Raw genomic sequence first — 16,626 nt, forward strand, 5'->3', positions numbered from 1 at the left:
AATTATGTTTCTTGGGGGGGGCGTTCTGTATACATTTTGTGTACAGAACACCTCCAGGTAGCAATATTGAATTGCAAATGTGGGTACATTTCTGCGCTAAAGAAAAAAAGATGCCTGTTTTTATGATACTCAAATATATAGACTTTTATCTCTGTGTGCAGTCGTTTGGAATTCATGCTCGTTTTGATGTCTATCATGTGAGTTCAATTGCCTAATAAATACTCTTGGTTTTTATGGTTTTACATTTGTCCATTCCCATTTTTTTATTTCATTTGGAATATGAGCCTCAAAGTTCATCTCAGCACACCTGATATAAGTTACCACCTGTATACAGCCACATTAGTGTATATACAAGCCCGTTTTGGTCTACCCCTTGATTGGGTGACCAACTTCATCTGGTAAGCAGTACATTTGGATGCTCAGTGTTGGTATTACTTCACGGGTGTGCGTTACTGCTGGGACTTGTGGGGCTTCTTTCCATCTGTGACCCTATATAGATACACAGGATATATGGAGTCTCATGTGTGAGTGCGATCTCTCACCTTTATTTTCCTCTCCATTTGTCCTGTACAGTATCACGCTATGTTTTTTCTCCATTCCTTTATTTTATGATCGCGGAGTGATTGTCCATTTTGAATGTTTGCTGCCTGGTATTATCAAGAAGAGAGCTGAGAGGATCCTGCCACCATTTATTTCTCAAAGTGCATTTGGGTTTATCTATTAATTTGGGTAACCATTTACTTCTGGTAAGCAGCCTCCCCTTATATTCTCTTTTCTCATCTACATGATTTTGCGGAACAGCGCCCACCAGGTTGGATTGCTACTCATACTGGATCCATTTATTGGGACTTAATATTAATTTTTACACACGTTTGGTGTTGGAACTTTCTTTAGTTTTCACAGACTTTCTATTTGAGAGGTTTCGTGACACTATTTTTCATATATGCACGTTTAATAATAATTTTGTATATATATTTTTTTTTTTGGTTTTTTGGGTTTAGCGCAACACATATATTATCACCAGCAATATTGTATTGCATTTTACATAAAATTATGACAATATGTCTTGTGTCGCGATTGTATATGTCATATTATTATTATTATTTTGCTTTTTCCATGAAAGTGGAGTTACCCTTTAAAGCAAGCATGGATTTCTAGGCCAGTGTCATAATAGTTTAATTCGAAAATTTAACTTTACTAGACTGGGGAAGGTGCTGATGAGTGCTGACAGTTGAGCCAAGCTCCAGCATCAACTTCAGACTGATCCTCCAATCATTGCCTGTCTGCTTCCAACAAGTATTTGGCTGATATCCAGCCACTCAGCCCTTGATACCTGCTTGTTTGTCTGGTCCCTGCAGGGTCCCTGTCAGATCTTTTATTGTCTGCTTGGCTGTCTCTTCCTTTTTACCACTGCATATCCTGCCTATTCTCTGAACCAGCTCTGAAGCCACTCTATAGCTGCTGAACGTCCGTAGCTAGCGGGTGGGCTTCATCGAGATGACACAGAGAAAAGCTGCAGCTCTAAGAGACCCCAGCAAGCTAGAGGGTGCTAGTGCTGGTACAGTGCTCCCTCCCCTTCAACAGAGAGCAAGTACAAGGGCAGTGAAGGTTCGGGATATGGCTGCTCAGCAGGAGAGCTTCAATGGTTTGCTTAGCTCCCACAAAGACCAAGAGCAACAAGAGGTGATTAACCAGTCTGTGGGAGCCTGCATACAGCTTAATAAACGTGATGCACAGAGGGTGCTACAATCTGCAGAGACGAAATGGCCCTCCCTCCCTCCGTCTGCTGTGAGTACTGTTCCCACAATTTACAACCCATTGGGAGGGGAAGTTTAAGCAGAGGGGAACTCAGAACCCACATTAAGGGATGTTTTCTCCTTAATACAGCACTGCTCCTCTTCCCTTTCTTTACGTACTGGACAGGTACAGGCCATACGTGAAGATGTTGTTCTTATTTGTGACGACCTCCATACAGTGCGGGAATGCACTACAGGGCTTGAAAACTGGGTTAGTGATATAGAGGATATTGTACCCCCACTTGTTACAAAAGTAAAGACTGTTACATGTAAGTTAAATACTGTTGCCACCAAAGAAGAAGATCTTGAAAATTGTCGCAATAATGTTCAGGTAGTGGGCATACCAAAGAAGGCTGAGGGGAATGATTGAGTTTGCTGAATATTGGCTAATGGATATATTTGGCAAGGAACATTTCTCGGGGCACTAGGCAGAGGTGTCCATTGTCTCACCTGCTTTTGACATTGCTATACAGCCTCTGGCCTGTCTCCTGTGGACCTTCGTTGAGGTTACTGGTCTGGTTAGAGGTGATATTGAGGAAAAGATTGCGCTATCTGCGCATTAAGTTTTTAACTAATATCCATTCATCTTTGCCAGCAGTAACAAAATATATTAATGAGTTTGGCAGGTTCTTAGGACTGGGTATAAATTGGGATAAATGTATGCTCTTGCCACTAGACCCTTTGCCAGATATGCTACCATCTTCATTGTATTACCTTAAGGTAGTGTCCTCTATAAAGTACCTGGGTATAACTATGTCTGCTTTTCCCCAGGTGTATATTTCAGACAATATAGCCCTATTACTTTCTAGATCCCAAATTTAAAATAAAACTTGGAATAAGTTACCTCTATCCATAGTAGGTCGTAATAACCTACTTAAGATGATATGGATGCCTCAGCTTCTGTATTTTGTATACAATTTCCCTGTCTGGATAACCCTTTGGATTTTTACGAGCATATTTAGATATTTAATCTGGTGAAAGAAAGCCCCCTGATATAAAATTTGAAGTATTGCAATACTCCAAGGATGCTGGGGGTTTAGCAGTAACTAATCAAAGGATATACTTTTTAGCGGCCCAACTACAACACTTTGCGTGATGGGACTCTAAGTTACCATCTTGTGCTGCGTTCTGTTTATTTTCCTATGTGTTTGGGGCTCAGCCACCATTGTATGTACTGGAGGGGATAATGGGGGGTCTCATCTACCGCTATGCCCACTCTGGTATTAATGTACAAAATATGGGATCCAGCTAAAAATATGATGGGGATCTCTTGCCCTACCAGATATACTCTGTTCTGGGGAAATGAAAGGTTCCCTGAGCTTTATATTCTCCAGGGTTTTTAGAGATGGGAGAAAGCAGGGGTAACCAACCTAGTCCAACTATATGAGAACGGTTGTCTTAAAACCTATAAGCAGTTGAGGACAGAATACCCCTTACAGTCAAGGTGGTTTTATCAGTTCCTTCAGCTGCATCACGCATTACGTGCCCAGTTTTCCTCAGTTGAGGTGTTCTTTTCTCCCACCCCTGTCCTGGATAGAATAGTGCAAGCGAAGTCAACTAAGGGACTTATCTCTGTAACATATATGGTCCTATTAGACAAGTTTTTATTGAGGTTTCCAGTTTGTGCCAGGACAGGATGTTAACAGGATATTGGTCCTATCTCTGAGGAGGTTTGGGAAGAGGTTCTGAGATCTGGGAAGAGGGTCTGAGATCTGACTCAGCCTGTGCCAGATGTGGCAATTTAGATACTCTTATATACCTTTTGTGGCGGTGCCCCAAACTCAAGAGATATTGGAAGGAGGTGGTTGACATACTCAATAAGCTTTTCAATGTAGATATTCTTGTTGACCCACGTATATGCCTGTTGGGCTATCTTGATCCCAGTCTTTATATTTTTACTATTTGAAATACTATTCCGTATGCTCTTTTTGTGGGCCACAGACAAACTGCCCTTGGGTGGACCTCCCCATATCCTCTCACCTTGTCTGATTGGATTTTTGATCCTAATAGGCTTATTTCTTTTGAAAAACACACATATTTGTTAAGAAACTCAATGAGGAAGTTTGATGCCATCTTGCAACAATGGACTGAGGCTATGCGCCTGCTAGTGGAGTTGCCTAATGCGAATTATAAATTATAAATATCCTTTTTTGGTTATAAAAGATATTTTGTAAGTGTTTTTTTTTCTCTCAATAATTGTGTGATGTGTCTTGTATGTTATGTCTGTATTTTTTCTTTTTTGTTTGTTTAATAAATAAAAAGTAAATTAAATAAAATCTGATTAAAAGAAGAGAAGAGCTGGGTCGGCATTGCATTGCCATGAAGACCCCTGTTCAGTGTAACACAAAGTACTTTAGTATGAATATCTTTGGTAGACCAAATTACTATTTTTTACTTCATTAAAACTAGAAGTGTGAAGGGCTTATGTTTACCAAAATTATTATCATCTAGATTTACGACCAGTTATTAGTGCAAGTTGTAGCAGGAAAGTGGAATAAACATGGTTTTCCTATTTATAATACAGGTAAGACAGACTGGGAAAAATGCAGTGTTAGTGCTTAGAAATTCAATTATTTTTGTTTAATTCTATTGATGCATTTTAGAAAATAGTTACTATTGTTTTTCACTATTTTCATACTGTTTTCACACTTGAATTTTGGGATTGCATGAAAAGCACACGAAAAAATACATAAAGTTGGTGCTTTCAGTAATGCATCATAACTAAGTTTAGTCTAACAGCTCAGTAAGTTCAGTACACAGAGAGTTAAACAAAGTATGGCTTTATGGCATGACATGTCATGTTCATCATATTGTGTCAAGTCACATTAAACAGCACCATCTCTTGTGGTGCAGAAAGAGAGATAACCCCATATAACCTTGTCTTATACATCTTTCATGTGTTTCCAAAGAGCACTGCAGCTGATTTAAAGTGAAAAGACCACAATGACTACCAAAATATACCTGTAAGAGTTATTACTTTGCACATAAATCTGGAGATATAACTGTATAGGAATAAATCGAATCACTACCATATTCTATAATGCAACATATTAAAAGAAAAAAAACAGAAATAAAATAAATATATATATAACACTAATTCCTTTTTAATATTTAAATCCCATTCCCTGTTGTTACTTCTCAATGTTAAAATACTGTGTGGTTGGCTTACTCAAAGATGAGAGTGCAAAATCCGATGAAGCTCTGCATACAAACCAATCAGCTCTCAGGTTTTATGCTGGCCATACACTATACGAAAAATCGTCCGAAATTCAGTCATTTGGACAGTTCTACCCATGTTTTTTTTAACTTCTTTTGATATATTTAGTTTATATTGATCTAATTTCAGGTTCTTAGCATCAGCTTTTCAGTTATTTAATTTCTGTAAATAGATTTTATAAATATGACACAATGCTATTTGCAGTTACCAGTGAATTATTTAAGTCATTGAATAATTGTGATATACTCTATATTTGTGATTTGAAGTTGCAGCATGAGCTTTGATGTAAAAAGTAAAGTTACTTTTAATTTTTTCTTTTAGTCTTCATATTCCAGGCATCAGCAATTTAGTTGCAAGCTTGTCTGATAAGTAACACTGTGAAACTATTTAGGTGTATTGATATTCTTTATGAGAATCCAGATAGTAATTATGTGAATCAAATAAAGGTACACTCCAATCAAAGTTGAAAAGCAATTGTTCATCCATGTTTTGCTATTATATATTAGTCCACCCTACTACTGTTATGGAACATTAGTCCACCCCACTTTTTATTGCCCACTTCTACAAAGTGGGCAAGTTAAAAGTTTATAATATAAAACCTTAACCTAAAAACTGAACACAAAATGACTGTGCAAACTAATAAAGGTGCTTAATGCATTACATGTAACCTGACTAAAGTAATATGGGGTTATTCATACTATGTTGCTAACACAACATCTTTAAAAAGTTTATATGCAATCGTAGGGGTTTACTAAAACTGGAGAGTGCAAAATATGGTGCAGCTGTGCATGGTAGCCAATCAGCTTCTAATTTCAGCTTGTTCAATTAGGCCCCTTTCACACAGGCGGACCGTTCAGATCCGCCTGTCCGTTTTTTTGGCGGATCTGAACGGTCCCCCCATGCATTCCTATGGGGCTTCGGATGTCAGCGGAGACATGTCCACTGACATCCGACCCGATCCGATCCGTCAAATCTGGACGGATGGAAACCCTATTTTCCATCCGTCCAGCGGATCGGATGGGATCGGGTGAGAACGGACTGACGGTCCGTTGACATCCGATTTCCCCCATAGAGATGCATGGGGAACTGACAGCTGTGTCACCGCACACAGCGCGGAGACACAGCTGTCCTACTGCTGCTCAGCGGGGGATCGGCGGCTCGATCCCCCGCTGAGAAAAACGGACTCCGTCCAACAGACGGAGTGTGTGAAAGGAGCCTTAAGCTTTGAAAAAAAAAAAAAATGGAAGCTGATTGGTTTCTATGCAGAGCTGCACCAGATTCTGCACTCTCCAACTTTAGTAAATGAATCCCACTGTTAACATTTTATCAGCGTGCATTTTTTAAAGAAAATGTAAACATATTTTATTCTACCATTTTAATTTAAATTCTGAGAAATGGGGCTGCATTCAAATGCTCCCATATTAGGATTTACCAATAAGCCACTGGGCCTAATCATACTTCTCCACTTTCATGCAGCAAAATCTTTGCAAGGTGCTGCATGAAAATAAAACTCCATTCTTTCCTATGAAGCTGGTTCGCATCTACTGCAGACAGGATCCGCCACCACTTTCATCTCTCTCCTCAGCAACAGTAGATATATGGCCAGCAGGGTCACCAACTACAATATCATTGCAAAGGATAGCCAATAAACCAGTAGTATTAGTGGTGATAAAGCTATTTTACCGCATAATATAGCAATTAACCACTGTGACGTTTCAAGACCACACAGGACCTCTTTCTCAAATTCATGCCTTGAGAAATAGGTCCTGTGTGGCATTGAAACATCACACCTATGCACCTCAAGTTTGTGTGAAAGGGAAAAGAAAAGTATATGGGCCCGTTCACACCGATGCAAATGTGTTACCATGCTTATTATAACAGACATGGAATAGTATGAATCCAGGTATCACTTTGACCATACATTTTGTCTATGAATTTATTTCATAATGGTGCAATACATTTTTTTGCTTTTCATACTAAAATGTTATCTTGTTTAGCAATCCAGAGAACTTTGCTGATTGTAGGTGAAGACTGTGTTGAACTGCTCAATACAATATAATACAAAACCAGGTATACGCTTGGATTTTAGTTACCCATAACAACATGCTAAGTTGGATTACTGTCAGACAATAAAACACATGCTTTAAGAGTCTCTAAATGTAAGTTGGCTCATGCTATTTACAAAGTTAACGATTTCAGAATAGCATAAAAAACTCCACCAATCCTAAATGAAGAGAATATTTAATTCGTTTAGAGTACAATACCAAGTTATTCAAAGAAGAAGTATACTTTTTTAACATGTTTTAATTCCCCATGAGACAAAGTACATAGTACTTTGGCCCAACGCCCAAGGTGTCCTGTAACACTAGGTGAGATATTGGACAGGGCACCTTGCCTTGGCGCATGGTCACCCAACACCACAGCTAGGAAGGTGATGGCTGCTATGATAGGGAGCACCTGTCTGCAGCTCCCAACACTTGCCCATGGCAAGTACAGGCAAAAGGAATGCAGAGGGGTGGAATGCTAACATGCCTTACCTTCCTCTGAATTTTTCATGCTGGTGCTTGCCTCAGACAAATGGTGAGGGTTGGAGACAGGAGCTCGCAATCAAAGCAGCTATCCTCTTGCTAACTGTAGTGTCAGAGAGCCAGGCAGCCATGAACAAAGAGGAGAGGTGCCTCGTCTGAGTCCGCAGCTAGTGCTACAAACGTATGCACAGTTTATTAAAGAGCAAAAGTGTCCACTTTGCATATTTCTTCCTCCATCCAAATAAGTTAGTTCACAAATGATTCACCTTCACTGTAATGCTGCATTTCGATCTCAGCTCTTACTCAATCAATCATTGTAGGAGACTATATGCACCAGAAATGGGGTTCTCCTCTCCAAGTCTGCTCCAGAGCTGAGACTGTCAATCAGGCATGTCCCTCCTTCCTAAATGCTCTGCTGGATGCAATGGTTTCACAGAAAGAGTTCTGTTTACACTTGGGATGGTAATCCATTAGCAGTCAAATGATCAAAGAAAGTGTTCAAACATGCAGCACTGCGATATACAGGTATCATATCATCAGGGTTTCACATCAACAGCATATCATCTCCCTGAAGTTTCAACTGTAAACTCAGCTTTTTCAGTACAACCTCATACCATACATGTCTTTTCCTAAATTTAAAATCAAATTAAGAACTTGGCTTAACTCTTTGAGACCTATATTCACAAATATATATATTACATCCTTTTCTCTATTTATTCACAGCTGGACATCAGTATGGAAATAATAATAATAATACAAGTGTTATACTGTATAATGAAAGACTATTAACATCCAACATAAAAACAGGTAATATCAAGAAAGGTGTCCTGATGGAATTGTGCACATATATGCAAATATATAAAATTATTAATAGAAAAAACCATCATATGAATTTTGCAGCAAAGTTCAGTTGCAGGGGCCTCTGAAGATAATTGTGTTGTGGTGTTTGTCTTGATTCTGAAGAGCTGAAAACAGCAGCAATGATGACGAGATCCTACACCTGTTGTTAAACCATCCTAGAACCAGCAGAAACAACTCAACGTTAACATATGTACTCTGTATCTTAGTCCCTAAAAAACTTCTAACCTTCTGTGCAACCAGACCTCTGACCCAAGAACTTAGCTAGTACTAACCATAGAATCCCAGACAAGAAATAACAGGGTTAACTAAAATAACAGGAACTGCATATAAAACCTATTGCAATAAACTGTACACTGTATCACAGGCTCCACTATCTGGTATAATGCATGTGAGATAACAACAAGAGGACAAATTTACTTCTGTCATCACCCTTTATTTACATACACACTGCTCAAAAAAAATGTAAAGAACGCTTTGAAAACACATCAGATCTCAATGAAGAAAATATCATGCTGGATATCTATAATCATATGGACTGGGTAATGTGTTAGGAAGGAAAGGATGCAACATCATTTGATGGAAATTAAAATGATCAACTTACAGAGGGCTGAATTTAAAGACACCCTGAAAATCAAAGTGAAAAAATGATGCAGGAGGCTAGTCCATTTTGCTGAAATGTCATTGCAGCAACTCAAAATTGTACTCAGTAGTTTGTATGGCCCCCACATGCTTTTATGCATGCCTGACAATGTCGGGGGAATGCTCCTAATGAGACCACGGATTGTGTCCTGGAGTATTTCCTCCCAGATCTGGATCAGGGCACTACTGAACTGAGGTGCAACCTGGCAGCGTCAGATGGACCGAAACATATTGTTCCAGAGGTGTTCTATTGGATTTAGTTAGGGCGAGCGTGGAGGCCATTCAATGGTGTTAATTCCTTCCTCCTCCAGGAACTGACTGCATACTCTCACCACACGAGGCTGGGCATTGTTGTGCAACAGGAGGAACCCAGGGCCCACTGTACCAGTGTAGGGTCTGACAATAGGTGCATAGAGTGCTATTGTTTAGCCTGTAGAGGTCCGTGCATCCCTCCATGGATATGCCTCCCCAGACCATCAATGACCCATCACCAAACCGGTCATGTTGAATGATGTTAAAGGCAGCATAACATTCTCCACGGCTTCTCCAGACCCTTTTCACGTCTGTCTCATGTGCTTAAGGTGAACCTGCTCTCATCTGTGAAAAGCACAGGGCGCCAGTGGCAGACCTGCCAATTCTGGTTTTCAATGGCAAATGCCAATTGAGCTTCATGGCACCTGGCAGTGAGAAAAGGGTCCACCAGAGGACATCCAGCCCTCAGGCCACCTTTATGAAGTGTGTTTCTGATAGTTTGGTCAGAGTTATTCACACCAGTGGACTGCTGGAGTAATTTTGTAGGGCTCTGGCAGTGCTTTTCCTGTTCCTCCTTGCACAAAGGAACACATACTGGTCCTGCTGATGGGTTAAGGACCTACTACAGCCCTTTCCAGCTTTCCTATAGTAACTGCCTGTCTCCTGGAATCTCCTCCGTGCTCTTTAGACTGTGCTGGGAGACACAGCAAATCTTCTGGCAATGGCACGTAATAATGTGCCATCCTGGAGGGGTTGGATTGCCTGTGCAACCTCTATAGGGTTCAGGTTTAGCCTCATGCTACCAGTAGTGACACTGACCCTAGCCAAATGCAAAAGTAGTGAAAAACAGTCAGAAAAGATGAGTAGAGGAAAAAAATGTCAGTGGCCTTCACCTGTAAAACCATTCCTATTTTGGGGGTCCTCTCATTGTTGACCATCTAGTGCACCTGTTTTTAATGTCATTAAAGCAGCTGAAACTGATTAACAACCCCCCTCTGCTACTTAACTGACCAGATCCATATCCCAGGAGTTTAGTGACTTGATGCTATACTCTGATTAAAAAGCATTCCTTTATTTTTTTTGAGTAGTGTACATACACCCATAGGTCCTTCTAACTCAGCCCAATTGAGACAGGAAGTGATGTACATAAATAACACTGTGATTTTGAGCATCTAAGCATCACATGCACTTAAAGAGGAAGACATTTATAAATTGTACCTATAGGAAAGCCTATATTATTATATCTTACCTATAGATAGTGTAAATATCTCCTAAACGTGCACTATTTAGGAGATATTAATGGCGCTTTTCCACTGCATGGAACCGTACCAGTTCGGCACGCTTTTGTGCTTTTCCACTGCGGTACCGCATGGTATAGGGTCGGAACGGTTCGGTACGGTACGGTATAGGTTTGCTTTTCCACTGCATGGAACCGAACGGTACGGTACGGTACGGCTCTGAAAAAACAGTACCTACTCGATTGTGGTTCCAACAGGTACCAAACTGGTACCATATCCCACAATCCTTTGCATGCAGTCACTACTAGCCACTGATTGGTCAGAGAATCACACCCACCCCGTTGTTATCCCACCCACTTAACTTTAGTACTACTTTAGTGGAAAAGCAAACCTATACAGTACCGTACCGAACCGTTCCGACACTATACCATGCGGTACCGCAGTGGAAAAGCAAATCGGGCCAAGCAGGGCCGAGTAGAGCCGAGCTGGTACTAGCCGGTACTTGCAGTGGAAAAGTGCCATTAGTGTACATGCAGCCAGTGACATCACTGGCGCATGCATTCTGAAGGAACGGCTAACCGTGTTCCTTCAGAGCCCTGTGCAGCTCTGACCAGTCACAGAGCTGGAGTCCGCGAACCCGGAAGCAAGACGAGTAAAGATAGAAACGGCCTCTAGCGATGACATTGCATCACTGGAATGCTTCTTTTTAAGATAAGTTTCACATAATGTGCTAATATGCGATGCATACTAGCACATTATGCCTTTGCCTTGCAGGCAAGGGAAAAAAATGTCCAGCAGCAGATCCCCACACACAGAATAAATATAATTAATTATTTTAGACATAAATCAACAAAACATATATATATATCAATTTCTCAGAAACAGGTGTTTCTTAACCACTTGCCGACCGCCGCACGACTATCTACGTCGGCGGTCAGCCCCTCACAGGCAAACTAACGTAGGGCTACGTTGCTTGCTTGTGAGGGTCTAGGGAGCGAGCGCGCGCCCCCGGGGGCGCGCTCCCGCTCCCGCGTGGTCACGGACCCCCCCGCGCGTGTGACCAGCGGACCCGATGTCCGCCGGTCACTCGGCGATCGGCGGGGGAGAGGGAGAATGTCAGGCAGCTTGTGTAAACAAACTGCCTGTCATTCTCCTCGCTGCAAAGACACTGATAAAACGGATCTGGTATGTAGATCCGTTGATCAGTGTCCTTACAGCTAGAGCCACAGCCAATCACAGTAGAAACCACGCCCCTAGGGACACACACAGCCCCTCCCTTCCAAATAAAGTTAACCCCTTCACTACCAGTGTATTTTTACAGTAACAGTGCATATGTATAGCACTGATTACTGTAGAAATGTCACTGGTAACCCCAAAAGTGTCAAAAATGTCAGTCAAGGGTCCGATCTGTCCGCCGCAATGTCGCAGTACCGCAAAAAAAATCGCAGAGGTAGCATAAAACAAATTGGCCGAAAATTTTTAAAAATTTTGATTTTTACATTTTTTTTTGGGGGAATTTCATATAAAAAAATGTGAAAAATATTGCTATTTTTGCAAAATTGACGCTCTTTTTTTGTTTATAGCGCGTGATCAAAAAATCGCACAGGTGATCAAATACCACCAAAAGAAAGCTCTGTTTGTGGGAAAAAAAGGACGTCAAATTCGTTTAGGTACAGCGTCGCACGACCGCGCAATTGTGCGTTAAATTCACGCAGTGCCGAATCGCAAAATACCCCCTGGTCGGAATGGGGATAAAATCTTCCGGGGCTTAAGTGGTTAAAGGAGCATAATTATTGGTAGAAGCAGTTTATTGCCTATATAAAATGATAACTTTTGTATCTTTTAAAAGGGCCTAAGGTAGACCAAGGAACACGGTTGTTGGTTTAAACTTTGTATAGTAAATCTATTTGACTATAATAAATTATCTATATTATATAGACTATTACACTTTACTTTATATAACTCATATAAATCGTACACTCTTTGTTATTGCATATTTTGTTCATATACCTATTCCAGGGCCCATTTTAAAATGTATTTACCGTTTATACTTATTCCAAAGATCAGCAAAATCTTTTTACAGTGATTGTACTGAGAAAAAATCAACGTAGGATGTTGTGCACGTAAACCAGATATGACAACTACACTATGCAACACATTAATCCCCATGAATACATTTTTATTTATGGCATGTTTTATTCATTCACATATTCCAGGGTCCTCCTACATTTTTTCTTTTGTTTGTACTAGTTTTAAGGATCAGTGTAAGCTTTTTGGGGAGTTTAATCTAGAACATATTGCATGTAACGCACATGTAGTAACCTCTACATTATGCAACACAGGAACCATCAGAAACACATTAGGGGGAATTAAAAAAAAACTGCTACACCACTTTTCTGTTGTTAATCTGTTATTAATGTGTTGTGCCAAATTCCTGTAGCATCTGCAAAACTTTTGATTCTGACACCAACTCAGGTAGTTTTAAATGTGCCACTTTTATATTGTGGCGCAATGCCTGCGCCAAATTCAAGAAAAAAATGATAGTTCATATTTTGTGAAAAGGGACCTAATTAATACCATCTCTCTTTTGGCATACAGCAGTGGTCTCCAAACTGTGCCCCTTCGCTTGCCTTTTTTCCAACACCAACAATGGGGCATTAATCATTCCACTGACACCAACAATGAAGCACTATTCCTTCCACTGACACCAACAATGGGGCACTATTCCTTCCACTGACACAACAATGGGACATAATCCTCTCCACTGGCAACAAAAAACGATTCCTCCTACTGACACCAACTATTTTTCCTCCTAATACCAAAGATCAGGCATTGTTTACTCCCACTGGGAACAGTTTGGGCCCCCTAAAGTCTGAAGGACAGTAAACTGGCCCTTTATTTAGAAAGTTTGGGGACCCCTGGCATACAGCAAGAGACCCTGGCGCAGACAGACTTTGAGAAAATGCCTTGCATAGGTTCTATAATTGACAGATAATTCACCAAATTCAAGTACAATTTCTAGACAGGTACATGAATTTGGGGCATGCTGCCCCACATTTAGTATTCCACATGAGACGCTTGTAAAATCTGTCTGTGCCAGTCTTCCAGGGATTATATTTAACTTTTACAGAAAAGGACCAAAATAAAATTTTTATTTTATTTCTGGTGATGTATTCCATTCCATATTTTATATCCATTTAGTTTTCAATTTAAACAATATTACATTTATATCTCCACCTCAAGAGTCCATGAGTAAATGGTCAACTACCTGTATAAAAAAAAAGTAATCTGGACGATAGGCATCTGGATGATGGACAGGCTCAGCTCAGGAATTTACTTTGCTGGTTGGAGAGGTAAACCCAATTTCTGGCTTATACAATCTGTAGGGATCAGCTGAGAGCTATGAGACTCAAATACTTTGCTCAAAGTATAGAGTTGCAAAGAAGATGTAAAGTAATCATTTGTGAACTAACTTATTTGGGTCAGTGCAAATATTTAACACTTATGTCTGCATATGCAAGGTGGCCTCTTTCGTTTCTTGTGCAATAGGTCTGCAGGACTGGAGTTTATTATTTGAGAAATGAAAGCGGATTCATTATAGCATATGTAGTAGAGGATGCTTTGTACTATTGTATGAGTAAATATTATTGTTATATGTTTAGGAACCTGACTAGTATCTGAATCTAAATGAATGAACTATCTATACAATGTAGTAGTATTCCTTCAAAAGCAGTGATTGCCCGGAAGGTACAAATGTACAGTATACAGTGATTTTTAAAAAAAGTCCAGCTGAAATTTAAATAATAGAACAAATGAGTGTCCATATATAAGTCCAAAAAATTATAAACGGTGATGTGTAGAAGCAATAATTGATCAATCCAAGCTCCCAATGGTATTGTGCTTACTAGAAAAATAAATAAATATAGCAAGGAATCCAAACAGAAATCTTGACACCTTGGCTGGAGAGAACGCTAGTTGAACTCCCAAAAGATAAGATGTGTGGTAATCATGAAATAAAAAAGGAATACGCCATAGCGTAAAACCACACAACACAATTGAATAAATAAATGTAGATAGTGTATTGCACTCACAAAATAAATAAATTCACCAGTGAAAGACACCACTAGTGAACCAAGCTCGTGCAAATACTCCTTACCGAATGGAAAAGATGTGCTCATCAAAAATAGAAGTGCTCATCAAAAGTAGAAGTGGCTAATAGGCAAACTAATGTGAAATCCACCACCGAAAATATTAAACACAGGTATTCTGATATGGGTGTGTAACCAGGAAAATGGACACCGATAGGTGGATCAGGCACATATAGGTACTCCTTACTAGGGATGATCGAACGGTTCAGGTCGACCATCGGTTCGACCCGAACATTGGATGTTCGATATTCGGCCGAATACCGAACTTTTTGCGGCAAAAGTTCGGTATTCGGCCACCAGAACCGCCAAAAATGCACTGGGACAGGAACTGGGCTTTAAAAGCCCGTGATTGGCCCAGAAACGTCTGCGAAAGCCAATGAGGGGGCAGGAGTCTCCTAGGAACGTGATTGGAGTGACTACGGGGACCAGAGGCCAATCAGGAGTGAATACGCTCCACACTATATAAGATGGCCCCGCCTAACCCCTAGCACAGTTATCCAGAGCCTGTTGAAGAGAGTTGAAGCAGTTCTGTCTGACTCCTGCTTGCTACACTACATTTCTTACATATCGAGTGGTTCTAAAGCTCCATATAGCAGAATTGTATTTAGCTTACAGCCAGTGTAGTTAGATACAGCGATTGTGCTGGTTCTTAGAGTTAAAAAAAAAAAAAAAAAAAAACTTAAGGGACAGTGTCAGTCTTCTGCTGTATGGAGCTTTCTATTTAGTGGAAAGGGATATCTAGTGTAGTTAGGGAACTTTGTACTACATTAGTTAGATTTGAAAATTTAGTTTCTGTAGGGAAAGTGTGAGGGTTCTGTTTAGTGAGCACGTGGCACAGTGCTGCTCTATCACAGCAGGTATACGTGCTTGCTAGGCAGCAAAATACAGTGACAACTTAACGCCTGTTGTTCAAAGCGTTAGGTGCACTGTACAAAAGCCTTTGCAACTGTGCGTGACACGCAACTGCTGTGCTGTATCCAGCGACAACTGTGGGTCGCATAGCAGTGTGCGTTTTTCACCGCACACAGTTGCCAACGCATCAGTGACAACCTAACGCCTGTTGTTCAAAGCGTTAGGTCCACTGTGCAAAAGGCTTTGCTACTGTGCGTGAACCGCAACTGCTGTGCTGTATCCAGCGACAACTGTGGGTCGCATAGCAGTGTGCGTTTTTCACCGCACACAGTTGCCAACGCATCAGTGACAACTTAACGCCTGTTGTTCAAAGCGTTAGGTGCACTGTACAAAAGCCTTTGCAACTGTGCGTGACACGCAACTGCTGTGCTGTATCCAGCGACAACTGTGGGTCGCATAGCAGTGTGCGTTTTTCACCGCACACAGTTGCCAACGCATCAGTGACAACCTAACGCCTGTTGTTCAAAGCGTTAGGTCCACTGTGCAAAAGGCTTTGCTACTGTGCGTGAACCGCAACTGCTGTGCTGTATCCAGCGACAACTGTGGGTCGCATAGCAGTGTGCGTTTTTCACCGCACACAGTTGCCAACGCATCAGTGACAACTTAACGCCTGTTGTTCAAAGCGTTAGGTGCACTGTACAAAAGCCTTTGCAACTGTGCGTGACACGCAACTGCTGTGCTGTATCCAGCGACAACTGTGGGTCGCATAGCAGTGTGCGTTTTTCACCGCACACAGTTGCCAACGCATCAGTGACAACCTAACGCCTGTTGTTCAAAGCGTTAGGTCCACTGTGCAAAAGGCTTTGCTACTGTGCGTGAACCGCAACTGCTGTGCTGTATCCAGCGACAACTGTGGGTCGCATAGCAGTGTGCGTTTTTCACCGCACACAGTTGCCAACGCATCATTGAGAAATATGCCTGGTAGACCAAGAAAAGGCATACGTGGCCCTGCTGCGGAAAGGGGCACAGCTTCTAGGGTGTCTAGAGGCAGGGGTGGACGTGGTGGTCAGTCCTCAGCCAGGCCACCATTTGGAT

At 41.0% G+C, this 16,626-nt stretch overlaps 1 pseudogene across 1 annotated transcript in view; it reads left to right on the forward strand.

The window, feature by feature from the left end:
• The first annotated feature begins 1,497 nt into the window (after positions 1-1,497).
• Positions 1,498-16,626, forward strand: part of LOC309545761 — a 53,283-nt pseudogene continuing 38,154 nt past the window's right edge. Inside the window, exons 1-2 of the transcript in view lie at positions 1,498-1,788; positions 1,888-2,065. The product of the transcript in view is annotated as an uncharacterized misc_RNA (transcript). The remainder of the gene's footprint in view (positions 1,789-1,887; positions 2,066-16,626) is intronic.

Source organism: Pelophylax lessonae (genome assembly GCF_965119305.1).
Source record: "Pelophylax lessonae genome assembly, chromosome: 1".
Classification (NCBI taxonomy): domain Eukaryota; kingdom Metazoa; phylum Chordata; class Amphibia; order Anura; family Ranidae; genus Pelophylax; species Pelophylax lessonae.